Below are 13,455 nucleotides of genomic sequence, written 5' to 3'. Positions count from 1 at the left end.
TGTCCACAGGTTTTGATAAATCTCCCCCATTGGCCCTTATTTACTAAGAGTGGAGTTTAAAGGGTAGCTCCCACCATCCTATTTTTTTTTTCTGTCCCTGCCTATTGCCAATCTATCCCTAACCCCCTCCCTGCTTTCAATTTTTATTTTTACTATATTAAAAATGCCTTTTGTCTGCCTGGCAGTGTGCTCACTACCAGGCAGACTTCCCCAGCAGGGACCACGTCACTGATGCCTGCTGGGGGGGGGACTTCCGCCCTTAGTTCATCTACACAGGGTGCCTCCAGTTGTTTCATCACTACAACTCCCAGCTTGCCCTGACATCTATTGGCTGTCAGGGCATGCTGGGAGTTGTAGTATTGAAACAGTTGGAGGCACCCTGTGTAGATAAACTATTAGTTAGTGACATGCGTCCCCTCCGTCTCCCTCCCCCCCATGCCATACCCCATTCCCTCCATCACAACCCCCCCCCCCCCCCCCCGCATACCCCATTCCCTCCATCACAAACCCTCCTCCCGCATACCCCGTTCCCTCATTACACTTACTGCAGAGTCCGGCCGGGGGGGTGCAGGGACAGCGGCGACGACGAGGCGGCGGCGATGTGCGGGAGGAGTGGCCTCCCAGCCAGTGGCCGGGGAGCCAATGCGCTTGCTCCCTGCCTGTCTGATTGACAGGCAGGGAGCGAGTGCCGCCTAACTGAAAAAGGACTGATTGCCAGGCCAAAATTAGTCCTTTTTCAGGCGTAACGTCACGCCAGGCTGCAGCCGGCCACTAGGAGGGAGACCCCTAGTGGCCGGTTTTCAAATGTAAATTAAACAATTTTAATAAAAAAATAAATAATATAAGTATATTAGAGATATGTTGTAGTACATAAGTACTACAACATATCAAAAAATAAAGTTGGTTACAGTGCCCATTTAAGTTTCTTTGTGGGTTTTAATTCCCTAAAATTTATTTTCCTCGGTATTTACTAAGGTTTCCCTACATTTTACACTTTCCCTACACTTTGCTTTTTTTTACACATGCTCTGATCTGTAGGGTTTTCCTCCGCTCAAATCCACCACATTTTATGTGGAAACCTTAGTAAATGTGTTGGGTTTTTGTGAAAATGTCGGGAACACGCCCCTTTTTGGAGACCACGTCCCCTTTTCCGGCAACCACGCCCCTTTTTAGGGTTTTCTTAGCAAAATGGAGAGTTAGTCAGGGTTTTTTCAAGTCTGGCGCAAATTCTGGCGCAAAATCTGGCGCAGACAGAATTTCTGGCGCAATGCGACAGAATCTGGCACACAACCCGACAAAACATGTCCAGTTTGCAATAGTAAATATGGGCCATTGAGTTTTATATATATAGATTACACTTTTTAAGACTCCATAGGGGATTTTATATGCAATCACTAGATTGCATTCACTATATAATGCTATGCCTATTGCATGGCATTATACAGTGTGATTGGTGCTCCACAGATACAGCCTGGCTAAGCCAGAATGCATCATAGGACCGGCGATCCAGCTGCTGGAGGCAGGTGAGGGGACCCTTCGCTGTCATTTTAGCTCATTGGTACCCTCTCAATCACATTGTGTTGGTCCAATGAGCATGGGGTTTAATAGATGCTGTGATCGGGTTAATGACGGAGAGCAGCGGGATCGCCGCTCCCTGTCATTAGAGGCAGGTTTCTGGCTACTGTTCACTCACCGCCAATGAAAAAAGTTCAGCTCCTATACTCACTTCATATTTACCTGGTACGTTAAGTCCCAGACAGCAAGGGTGTACATTTACCCCCAATGTCGTCTAGGGGTTAAACCTTTTAAGTATATTGTACTGAAGAGAAAAACCTGTGTATCCATTCAGAGAATGTGTTGTTCTCCATTTTGCTATTCTTCCACCTCTTCAACGCATTATGCAATGTACTGTACTCTGAAGTGAAGTGTGACATCCATGGAATTGTTTGCTACATAATGCATATACATTCAGAACAATAAAAACACCTCTTTGAGTGCTGAGATTACTCATGACAACTTGTCCTCTCTGTGTCATATGTTGCTCTGCTACAGCAAATAGGCTGAAAATTGTCCTTGACTGCACTAGCAACCTTCACGCTCTCTTCTAGCAGTTGTTTATTCAGCAGCTTAAGTCTTCTAAAAATAAATCACAGCCTTTTCCTCTAATATGATCAGGGCCGCCAGTAAGGGGCCCGGGCTGCCACAAGGGCCCGATCCCCAGCTGCACCCCCCTGCAACAGCCCCAGCACAAAAGCAGAAGGCTGCTGTTTAAACAACGGTCCCCTGCTTCTGTACGTACATTACGCCAATTGCGCACGTATACTACGTACAGAATAAAGAAATATCCTGCTCCTATACGTACATTACGCAAATAGCGTACACAATGTGCATACAGGCTGCGTAGACTATGCTGCAGGCCGCGTGATGATGTCATTTCATCACGCGGTCTGCCAATGTGTCCTGTTCCGCTCCGGAGGATCCAGGGGCCCCGGCAGCCATGCATGATCTGCAGAAAGGTGAGTGGGATTTTTTATTTTATTTTTAAGAGAACCTATCTGGGGGCATTTTGTAGTGGAGGCCCTATCTATATTGAGGCTTAACCTTCTGGGGACATCTCCTACCTGGGGGGCACTATTACTGCAGTAACGACATACATGGGGGCACTACCTGCTGGGGGCATCTCCTACTTGGCTGGGGGGGCACTACTTTCTGGGGGCATCTCCTACCTGGCTTGGGGGCACTACCTGCTGGGGGCATCTCCTACCTGGCTGGGGGGGGGGCACTACCTGCTGGGGCCATCTCCTACCTGGCTGGGGGGGCACTACCTGCAGGGGCCATCTCCTACCTGGCTGGAGAGCACTTCCTGCTGGGGGCATCTCCTACCTGGCTGGGGGCACTACCTGCTAGGGGCATCTCCTACCTAGCTGGGGGGCACTACCTGTTGGGGGCATCTCCTACCTGGGGGAACTACCTGCTGGGGGCATCTCCTACCTGGGAGCACAGTTATTGGAGGCACTACCTGCTGAGGGGCATCTCCTGGTAGCACTATTACTGAGGGCACTATCTATTAGGGGCACTATCTACCTGCAACCTACCTGGGGGCATTATTACTAGAGGCACTATCAATTAGGGACATTATATAGTATATAGGACACTATAGTAGTGGCACAACCTACCAGGGAGTATGACCTTCTTGTGAACACTATCTGCTGTGGGGATGAGCTACCTGGTGGCACTATCTTGTTGGGGTGAACTACTTACTGAGGGCACTACCTACTGGGGTCATTACTTTCCTGGGGGGCACTACCCACATTACCTACCACTTACCTACTGGGGGTATTACCTATGACCTACCTGGGAGCATTTCCTACGAACTACCTAGGGGCATTGCCTAATACCTACTGGGGGCATCATCTACTACCTACCTCCTGGGGCAATTACCTACCTACTGGGGTATTACTGATCTGCTGGGGGCTTTTACCATATAGAGGGCATACCCTACGTACCTAATGGGGGCCTTACCTAATAGGGGAGAGGAAATTACCTACCCACCACCACCCAATCCCCCTACCCTTTCCCCCCAACACACCCCAAGAGGGGCATTATTTAGGGCACTAAGAGTGGGGAACAGGTGGGGAATGTGCTGAAATTTGTGAAGGCTAATATGTATGTTTGTTTGTCAGATTCTGTGAAGATGAATCATGATTGGAAGAAGACTTCATGATGGTCTGAGCAAGACAGAGAAGAAAAGGAAAGAGAAAGACTCAAAGAAGACGTCTCCTGTGAGTCAATAAATGCACTGTAATCACTTATACGGTCCGCAGCGCCTCTGCATAGCTGCGGGTCACTGCTTTATGGGCTTTGTATGGGGGAATATTGGTCTATGTTCTGTGATTTTAATACAGTCACTATGTTACGGCAGTGGTCATGGTGTGATATTATTGGTAATATTGGTTTTAGTACACAGGATTTGGTCAGTAACAATATGATAGTAATATGTATGGTGATAATATTTTCTAATTTCCTCCTTCCTCATTCAATTAAAAGGCTCTTCTTTTTTCTTGTCCTTTGTTTTCAAAATATTTTTTGAAATAATATGTATTGTGATAATTCTCCTTGTATACTGGTATTATTAGTAATATTGGTCTCAGTATACAGAATTTGGTCAGTAACAGTATGATAGTAATATGTATGGTGATAATATTTTCTAATTTCCTCCTTCCTCATTCAATTAAAAGGCTCTTCTTCTTTTTTCTTGTCCTGTGTTTTCAAAATATTTCTTTCATTGCCAATAGGGAATATGGCGGGCCGGCCCTGGGGGCCGCCTTGGGGACACACCAGGCAGTGGTGGCCCAGGCAGTGAGCAGTGTAAGGGGCCCCAAAATTTCTGATGGCAGCCCTGAATATGATTGTGTTAATCCTAAAGATGTTGTCAACATGGGCTCATTTATTTTCTCTTTATAGTTGAGCATATGTATAGCTTGCAGATTCCACTATTCATAGTATCAAATGAAGCACTTACCACTGTATTCCTTCACTGTGTAAACATTAAAGGACTTACATGCTTATTTAGACTGCTAAACAAGATTTATATCTCCTCTTCACAGAAACACTAAAAACGGTCTTTGTACAGAAAGGGAAGAGATAGTACATTGAAGAGATAGGGCACTATAAATTAAAGAATATATTCGGGGTGTGTGGCTTTACTTGGAAACAGAAAATGGGGCATGGTTTTGGTGCACAAATTTGGTGTAAAGTAAATCAACTAATACTATAGATATTGTAAACTTAAACTAGACAGTCTAAAGAGGCACCCAGATTGTTAAATAGCCCGAGCCACTGTTTATATTAACTGTACTGTCTAGTCCAAGTTTATACTGTCTACAGGTGTTTGTACTGGTGAGAAACTGGTCCTACTCTGTGGTAAGCCTTCTCCTGCAAAGCAGAAAATAGTATAAGGCTAAGTTTCCACTTGTTTTTTTTTTCTGGTAGTTCTTGGAGATCTGCCACTGCAGTTTTTGAGCCAAAGCCCTAGATGTATTCAAAAGGAATAGGACATATAAAGGAAAGACTTACACTTCTCCTCCCTTATGGATCCACTTCTGACTTTGGCTCAAAAACTACAGTGGCAGTATTCCAAAAACTGCCAGAAAAAAAAAGTGGAAACTTAGCCTAAGGGAGGTGAAGTGTAAGTCCTTCCTTTATATGTCCTATTCCTTATGAATACACTTCTAGCTTTGGCTCAAAAACTGCAGTGGCAGTTTTCCACAAACTGCCAGGAGAAAAAAAAAGTGGAAACTTAGCCTAAGAGGCATGTAGTGTAAATACAAATTAACTATAAAGTTTATCTGTGCATTGAACAAGCTAAAGTGGTACTAAGAATACTAATCAGGGAATGTACTTTGGCTTAGTGTTAAAGAGACTGTTTTCTCTATATCTGCAAGTGTGCATCTTACAGTCACACAGGTAGGCTAGTCAAGGGGATTCCGAAATGGGTAGTGAATTGAATATCACAAATTACTCCTTATAGGTGCCATTAGGGATGAGTGAATCTAAGCTGACAAATCCGAATTTGTGACAAATTTCAAGAAAAATTCGATTTACAACGAATGCGAATATTGGCGCGATGAATTCACGCAATCGCTTCATTAAACTCCATTTAGTGCGGTCGAGGCTCCAGGGCATCTAAAATGGTGGATCCACATGTGAGGACATGGGGCAAGGAATCCTGGGAAGGTGGGAACAACGGTAGGCAGGATTACCCTGAATCACATGCAGCATGCAGCCTATCAGCAGCCAGTCACCCCTGTGATGTCACAGCCCTATGTGATCGGCAGCCATATTGTGGCCAATCACTTCAGCCTTTCATTGCAGAGAGATAGATAGGGACAGACAGCGATGTGTGTTGGCCCGAAAAGCTTTTTCCAGCAGCGATTCACCTCCTAGTCGCATCAGCGTTCTGTAGCACAGAGGGACAGAGAGCAGTGTGTTGCACAGAAAAGCATTCTTACTGCAGCGATTCACCTCCCAGTCACTACAGCCTTCTATTACAGAGAGGGACAGAGAGCAGTGTGTTGCACAGAACAGCAGCGATTCAGCTCAAGAACAAATTCTGTCTAGAAGCACTGATAGGGAAGGGAGTGAGATTGAGAGAGTGCAATTTTGGGTGTAGTACACAGTGACTGTGTGCTGCAGCACTGGAGTGTACTGCTGGTGTTGTACACAAATACTTTATTAAGCATACTGGAGCGCATTGTACTCCCCTCATAAGTTCATACCACATACGTACATCTAAGTGGTGTACTATTTTGTTCCTGTTAAAGTCTCAAGGGCCTTGATATTGTGAAAGGCCAAGCAAAAGTACACACTGTCTGGTGTTGTACACAAATACTTTTTTAAGCGTACTGTAGCGCATTGTCCTCCCCTCATAAGTGCATACCACATACTGTGGCAAGGGAAGGGGCCGGACTTGCATAAAGTACTGTTGTTTGCCTGCTGATTGAAGTGGAAATGTGTCCTGTGGCAGAGTCAAGGATGATCCCAGAGCTATCCCCAGGGAGAAATCCTTACAATACGTACATCTAAGTGGTGTACTATTTTGCTCCTTTTAAAGTCTCAAGGCCTAGATACTGTGAAAGGCCAGGCAAAAGTACTCACCGGCTGGTTTTGTACACTAATACTTTTTTTAATGTACTGGAGTGCATTGTCCTCCCCTCATAAGTGCATACCACATACGTACATCTAAGTGGTGTACTATTTTATTCCTGTTAAAGTCTCAAGGGCCTAGATACTGTAAAAGGCCTGGCAAAAGTACACACTGGCTGATGTTGTACACAAATACTTTTTTAAGCGTACTGTTGCGCATTGTCCTCCCCTCATATGTGCATTCCACATACGTACATCTAAGTGGTGTACTATTTAGTTCCTGTTAAAGTCTCAAGGGCCTAGATACTGTGAAAGGCCAGGCAAAGTTCACACAAGCTGGTGTTGTACACAAATACTTTTTAAGCGTAGTGGAGCGTATTGTACTCCCCTCATATACGCACTAAGTATGTCAGACAGAGAAGTGCCAGGACTTGCACAGAGGAGTGGCACAGAAGTATCTTATGCTGTGGGTTCAGCTCCACTATTTAGTGAGGACGATCTAGAGGACAGTCAGCAGCTACTGACCAGCCAAGAAGTTTTTCATCAAACATCCGGAGGAGGTTAACATGGCCACATGCAAGATGTGTCGGCAGAAGGTGAAGCGTGGACAGGATCCCAATGTTTGCACCACGGCCCTGCGTCAACATATGCAGCATCACCATAAAGCAGCCTGGGAGAACCGTGGCTCCGATGTGGTGGTCCAGCCTGCTGCATCACCTTGTGGCACGCTGCTCCCTGTTTCAGCCAGCCAAGGCTCCACCACCTCAGCCGAAGGGAGCTGTGTGTCATACTCATCTTCTGTCACTCCAGATGCTCCTCCTACTTCAAGTCAGTCATTCTGCCAGCAATTCATCAGCGAAGCAATGTCCAAGAGTCAACAATATGCATCAACAATGAAACGGTGCGGAAGCTGAATAGGCTCCTGTACAAGTTGCTGGTGCTGCAGTCCCTCCCTTTTCAAGTGTGGAGAGTCCCAAGCTATCATTTCCTTGTGAAGAAGGCAGTACCAGCCCTACACAATTTTGTGGAACAGAAGGTGGGCCAGTCCTTGAGCTGCAACTACGGTCAGAAAAAATACTTGTCCTTTACGGCCCACTGGGTGAATGTGGTTCCTGCACAGCCACAACAGCAACTTGGACAGGTCACGCCGCTTCTGCCTCCACGTTCTCAGACCGTTGGTCCTTCGACAGTATGTGACTCTGTCGCCTCTACCACCACTGTGTCCTCGGCCTCCACTGCATGAAAAAGTCTCAGTGCCCCTCCAGCATATCATGTGTGCAGGGCACAGCAGTGTTACGCTGTTCTTCACATGGTTTGCCTTGGCGAATGGAGGCAAACAGGGGAGGAAGTGCTAAAAATCATTCATAAAGAAATCGAATCATGGCTTACTCCACGAAAACTGGAAATGGGAAACATGGTGACCAATAACGGGAAGAACTTCTTGTCTGCGCTGCGACAAGGAAGGCTGAACCATGTGCCCTACATGGCACACGTGTTCAATCTGGTTGTCAAGCAGTTCCTAAAGTGTTCCCCCCCCCACATCTGCAAGACATCCTAACAATGGGAAGGAAACTTTGCATGCTCTTCAGCCACTCGTACACCGCAAAGCACACCCTCTTTGAGCTGCAGCGTCAGAACGGCATCCCCTAACGTAGTCTGATTTGCAATGTTTCCACACATTGGAATTCCACCCTCCATATGTTGGACCGACTATACAAACAGAGAAAAGCTATCACCAATTTTTTGATGATCCAAGCGGATAGGGGGACTCCCCTGTGTAACTTCAATGTCAACCAATGGCAGCTCATACATGACACCTGCCGTTTTCTCAGGCCCTTTGAGGAAGCCACATTTTTAGTCAGTTTCCAGGATTACGGGATGAACAACGTCATTCCACTGCTTCATCTAGTACAACACGTGTTGGAAACAATGGCTGGTCAGGGCACTGGAGACATGGCGCCTACATCTCGCGGCCACATGAGCCCTGTAGGGGCTAAACTGGAGGAGGGGAACAGTGGAGCACAGTTTAGGTTTTGCGAGATGGGTGTTTTTTTTTTTTTTGTCATCTGACAGGAAAGGAGGAGTAGGAGCAACTAGAGGAGCTAGAGGGTTATGAGGAAGGCAAGACAGAGGACCAGACACACCGTGGCAGTATGCAGTGGAGATGGAGGCAGGGAGTCCCCCTCTGAGTCACTTGCACAAATGGCACACTGCATGCTCACTTGCTTGCGTAGTGACCGCCGAATTGTCACCATTTGGCAGCGGAATGACTTCTGGCTCTCCTCCTTATTGGATCTTCGCTACCGCCACAAAATGGAGGCCTTTTTTACACCAACTGAGAGGGAGGACAAACTTACCTACTACAGAGGCATCCTACGTAGTCAGTTGGACGATGCAAGATGTGTCGGCAGAAGGTGAAGCGTGGACAGGATCCCAATGTTTGCACCACGGCCCTGCGTCAACATATGCAGCATCACCATAAAGCAGCCTGGGAGAACCGTGGCTCCGATGTGGTGGTCCAGCCTGCTGCATCACCTTGTGGCACGCTGCTCCCTGTTTCAGCCAGCCAAGGCTCCACCACCTCAGCCGAAGGGAGCTGTGTGTCATACTCATCTTCTGTCACTCCAGATGCTCCTCCTACTTCAAGTCAGTCATTCTGCCAGCAATCCATCAGCGAAGCAATGTCCAAGAGTCAACAATATGCATCAACAATGAAACGGTGCGGAAGCTGAATAGGCTCCTGTACAAGTTGCTGGTGCTGCAGTCCCTCCCTTTTCAAGTGTGGAGAGTCCCAAGCTATCATTTCCTTGTGAAGAAGGCAGTACCAGCCCTGCACAATTTTGTGGAACAGAAGGTGGGCCAGTCCTTGAGCTGCAACTACGGTCAGAAAAAATACATGTCCTTTACGGCCCACTGGGTGAATGTGGTTCCTGCACAGCCACAACAGCAACTTGGACAGGTCACGCCGCTTCTGCCTCCACGTTCTCAGACCGTTGGTCCTTCGACAGTATGTGACTCTGTCTCCTCTACCACCACTGTGTCCTCGGCCTCCACTGCATGGAAAAGTCTCAGTGCCCCTCCAGCATATCATGTGTGCAGGGCACAGCAGTGTTACGCTGTTCTTCACATGGTTTGCCTTGGCGAATGGAGGCAAACAGGGGAGGAAGTGCTAAAAGTCATTCATAAAGAAATCGAATCATGGCTTACTCCACGAAAACTGGAAATGGGAAACATGGTGACCAATAACGGGAAGAACTTCTTGTCTGCGCTGCGACAAGGAAGGCTGAACCATGTGCCCAGCATGGCACACGTGTTCAATCTGGTTGTCGAGCAGTTCCTAAAGTGTTCCCCTCCCCCACATCTGCAAGACATCCTAACAATGGGAAGGAAACTTTGCATGCTCTTCAGCCACTCGTACACCGCAAAGCACACCCTCTTTGAGCTGCAGCGTCAGAACGGCGTCCCCTAACGTAGTCTGATTTGCAATGTTTCCACACATTGGAATTCTACCCTCCATATGTTGGACCGACTATACAAACAGAGAAAAGCTATCACCAATTTTTTGATGATCCAAGCGGATAGGGGGACTCTCCTGTGTAACTTCAATGTCAACCAATGGCAGCTCATACATGACACCTGCCGTTTTCTCAGGCCCTTTGAGGAAGCCACATTTTTAGTCAGTTTCCAGGATTACGGGATGAACAACGTCATTCCACTGCTTCATCTAGTACAACACGTGTTGGAAACAATTGCTTGTCAGGGCACTGGAGACATGGCGCCTACATCTCGCGGCCACATGAGCCCTGTAGGGGCTAAACTGGAGGAGGGGGAGGGGAACAGTGGAGCACAGTTTAGGTTTTGCGAGATGGGCGTTTTTTTTGTCATCTGACAGGAAAGGAGGAGTAGGAGCAACTAGAGGAGCTAGAGGGTTATGAGGAAGGCAAGACAGAGGACCCAGACACACCGTGGCAGTATGCAGTGGAGATGGAGGCAGGGAGTCCCCCTCTGAGTCACTTGCACAAATGGCACACTGCATGCTCACTTGCTTGCGTAGTGACCGCCGAATTGCCACCATTTGGCAGCGGGATGACTTCTGGCTCTCCTCCTTATTGGATCTTCGCTACCGCCACAAAATGGAGGCCTTTTTTACACCAACTGAGAGGGAGGACAAACTTACCTACTACAGAGGCATCCTACGTAGTCAGTCTGACGATGCCTATCTGCGCTATCGTCCATCCTCTCACAGGTCTTACTCTGGGGGCCCTCTGCGCTCACCTTCCACTGCCATGGCGGCTGGGGAGGGGTGGGGTGGCAGGAGCAGTACCATCTCCATCAGCAGCCTGAGTCTACAGTCGCTGATGAGTAGCTTTCTTCACCCCCATAGTGAAGCAACTCATCAGAAGCAGGTAGACCTGGAGCAGGACCTGAACCAGCAGGTAATGGCATACCTTGACATGACCATGCCAACACACCTTGAAGATCTGCTGGACTTCTGGGCAGCCAAATTAGATTTTTAACTAGCAGAGTTTGCCCTGGAAAAGCTGACCTGCCTGGCCAGTAGTGTGCCATCAGAGCATGTGTTTAGTGCGGCGGGGGGCCATAGTAACCCCAAGGAGAACTTGTCAGTCCATGAAAAATGTGGAGAGACTGACCTTTTGTGAAGATGAATCAGGTATGGATCAGCCAGGATTTTCACCCACCAATGCCTGATACATTAGAGTAGATTGACCATGGTGCCACACCAACACTTCACAAATATTGTGTCATAGCAGGATGGTCCCGGCACCTATTCACAGCCGGGACCCGCGGCTAATAGCGGGCGGCCGCGATCGTTCGGCCAATCGCTATTAACCCTTCCCGATGCGGCGCTCAAAGCTGAGCGCCGCATCAAAAGTGAAAGTAAATGCTTCCCAGCTGCTCAGTCGGGCTGATCGGGGTCATCGCGATAAAATCGCGATGCCCCGATCAGCTACCCGGAAAGAAGAAGGTCCCTACCTTCTTCCGTCGGTGTCCCGGCTCTGATTGATTGCTCCATGCCTGAGTTACAGGCTGGAGCAATCAACCGCCGATTACACAGCTTGTTGCTATGCAACGACAAGACAACAATCTGTGTATGCAATCGGCCATTGCAAGCTCATAGGTCCCTATAGGAGCTATGAGCTCGCAAAAAAAAAAAAAGTTAAAAAAAAGTTAACCCTTTCAGGTATTCCCTTCTGAATTAAAAGTTTAAATCACCCGGCATTTCCTAGTAAAAAAAATGAAACAGTGTAAATAAAAATAAACATATGTGGTATCACCGCGTGCGGAAATGTCCGAATTATAAAAATATACCACTTTTAAAACCGCACGTTCAATGACGTACGCGCAAAAAAATTCCAAAGTCCAAAATAGCGCATTTTTGATCACTTTTCATACCACAAAAAAAGTGAATAAAAAGTGATCAAAAAGTCTGATCAGAACAAAAATGGTACCGCTAAAAACTTCAGATCATGGTGCAAAAAAATGAGCCCTCATAGCGCCCTGAACACAAAAATAAAAAAGTTCTGATTTTTTTCTGAAGCAATACAAAATCAAACCTATACAAGTAGGGTATCATTTTAACCGTATGGACCTACAGAATAAAGATAAGGTGTCATTTTTACCGAAAAATGTACTGCGTAGAAATGGAAGCCCCCAAAATTTACAAAATGGCATTTTTTTTCGATTTTGTCGTACAATGAATTTGTTTTCCGTTTCGCCGTGGATTTTTCGGTAAAATGACTAATGTCACTGCAAGAATTGGTGGTGCAAAAAAATAAGCCATAATACAGATTTTTAGGTGCAAAATTGAAAGGGTTATGATTTTTTAAAGGCAAGGAGGAAAAAACGAAAATGCAAAAACGTGAAATCGCTCAGTCCTTAAGGGGTTAAGGTTTTGCTCCCCAGTTACAGACATTCCTTGCTATCAAACCCCAAGTAAGTATTGAGGATATGCATTAGCTAAAACTTAAAGGGGTACTCCGGTGGTTAATTTTATTGACTATATGGCATCTTCTTTGTAAGTTTAGTTTTTTTGCAATATACATGTGTTATATGTTTTGGCAGCATGTGTGTCTTTTTCTTACCTGTTTGTTGGGCAGGAAGTTCTGTAGTTCAGAGGGTTTTCTTTTACTGTTGTCCACAGTTCTGAGTCTGTTGTGGACAAGATGTCACAGTTTTTTTTCCCCCTCTGTCTGCATGAGAAAAATAAGCCACGCCTCCTCATCTCATCCAGCTGAGTACACAGCTCCTCACCTCCCCTCCCCCCTGCTCTGTATTCTAAGGACACAGGTCTGCACAGGAGAAGGACCTCACAGAGAACATAAGTGTGCTCAGGCTGGGGATGTATGGACTGTAGGGGAATAAATCTCATACTGGGAATGATCTCTATATGTGAAGGGGGAGGGGGGGACTCCTGAATGACAAATGCTGGGAGTTGTAGTCCTTGTTGTGTGTGTGTATGCTAGTGTTTACAAACCAATGTGCCACCAGCTGTTGCAAAACTACAACTTCCAGCATGCCCTGACAGACTTTGGGCATGCTGGGAGTTGTAGATTTGCAACAGCTGGAGGCACACTGGTTGGGAAACACTGTTCTAGCCTATTCAGCATACACATCATGTTACACCAGTGTTTCCCAACCAGTCTCCAGCTGTTGCAAAACTACAACTCCTAGCATGCCCAAAGGCTGTCAGGGCATGCTGGGAGTTGTAGTTTTGCAACACCTGGAGGCACCCTGGTTGGGAAACACTGGTGTATGCCCTACAGAGGTGTGGTGAACTACAACCCCCAG

General features: G+C 46.8%; 1 protein-coding gene and 1 long non-coding RNA gene across 2 annotated transcripts in view; one reads left to right on the top strand and one right to left on the bottom strand.

Moving 5' to 3' along the window:
* Positions 1 to 648, bottom strand: part of PUM3 (pumilio RNA binding family member 3) — a 133,479-nt gene extending 132,831 nt beyond the window's left edge. Inside the window, exon 1 of the mRNA XM_056522565.1 lies at positions 546 to 648. The gene's annotated coding sequence lies outside the window, so the exon portion shown is untranslated. The remainder of the gene's footprint in view (positions 1 to 545) is intronic.
* Positions 649 to 3,111: 2,463 nt separating this feature from the next.
* The window catches only part of LOC130274347 (uncharacterized), a 59,821-nt gene continuing 49,477 nt past the window's right edge, over positions 3,112 to 13,455 (top strand). Inside the window, exon 1 of the long non-coding RNA XR_008844335.1 lies at positions 3,112 to 3,782. This is a non-coding gene — a long non-coding RNA (uncharacterized LOC130274347). The remainder of the gene's footprint in view (positions 3,783 to 13,455) is intronic.

Source organism: Hyla sarda, chromosome 1 (assembly GCF_029499605.1).
Source record: "Hyla sarda isolate aHylSar1 chromosome 1, aHylSar1.hap1, whole genome shotgun sequence".
Classification (NCBI taxonomy): domain Eukaryota; kingdom Metazoa; phylum Chordata; class Amphibia; order Anura; family Hylidae; genus Hyla; species Hyla sarda.
Note: the sequence above shows the minus strand (reverse complement) of the source record. Positions and strands in the feature narration are given on the sequence as shown.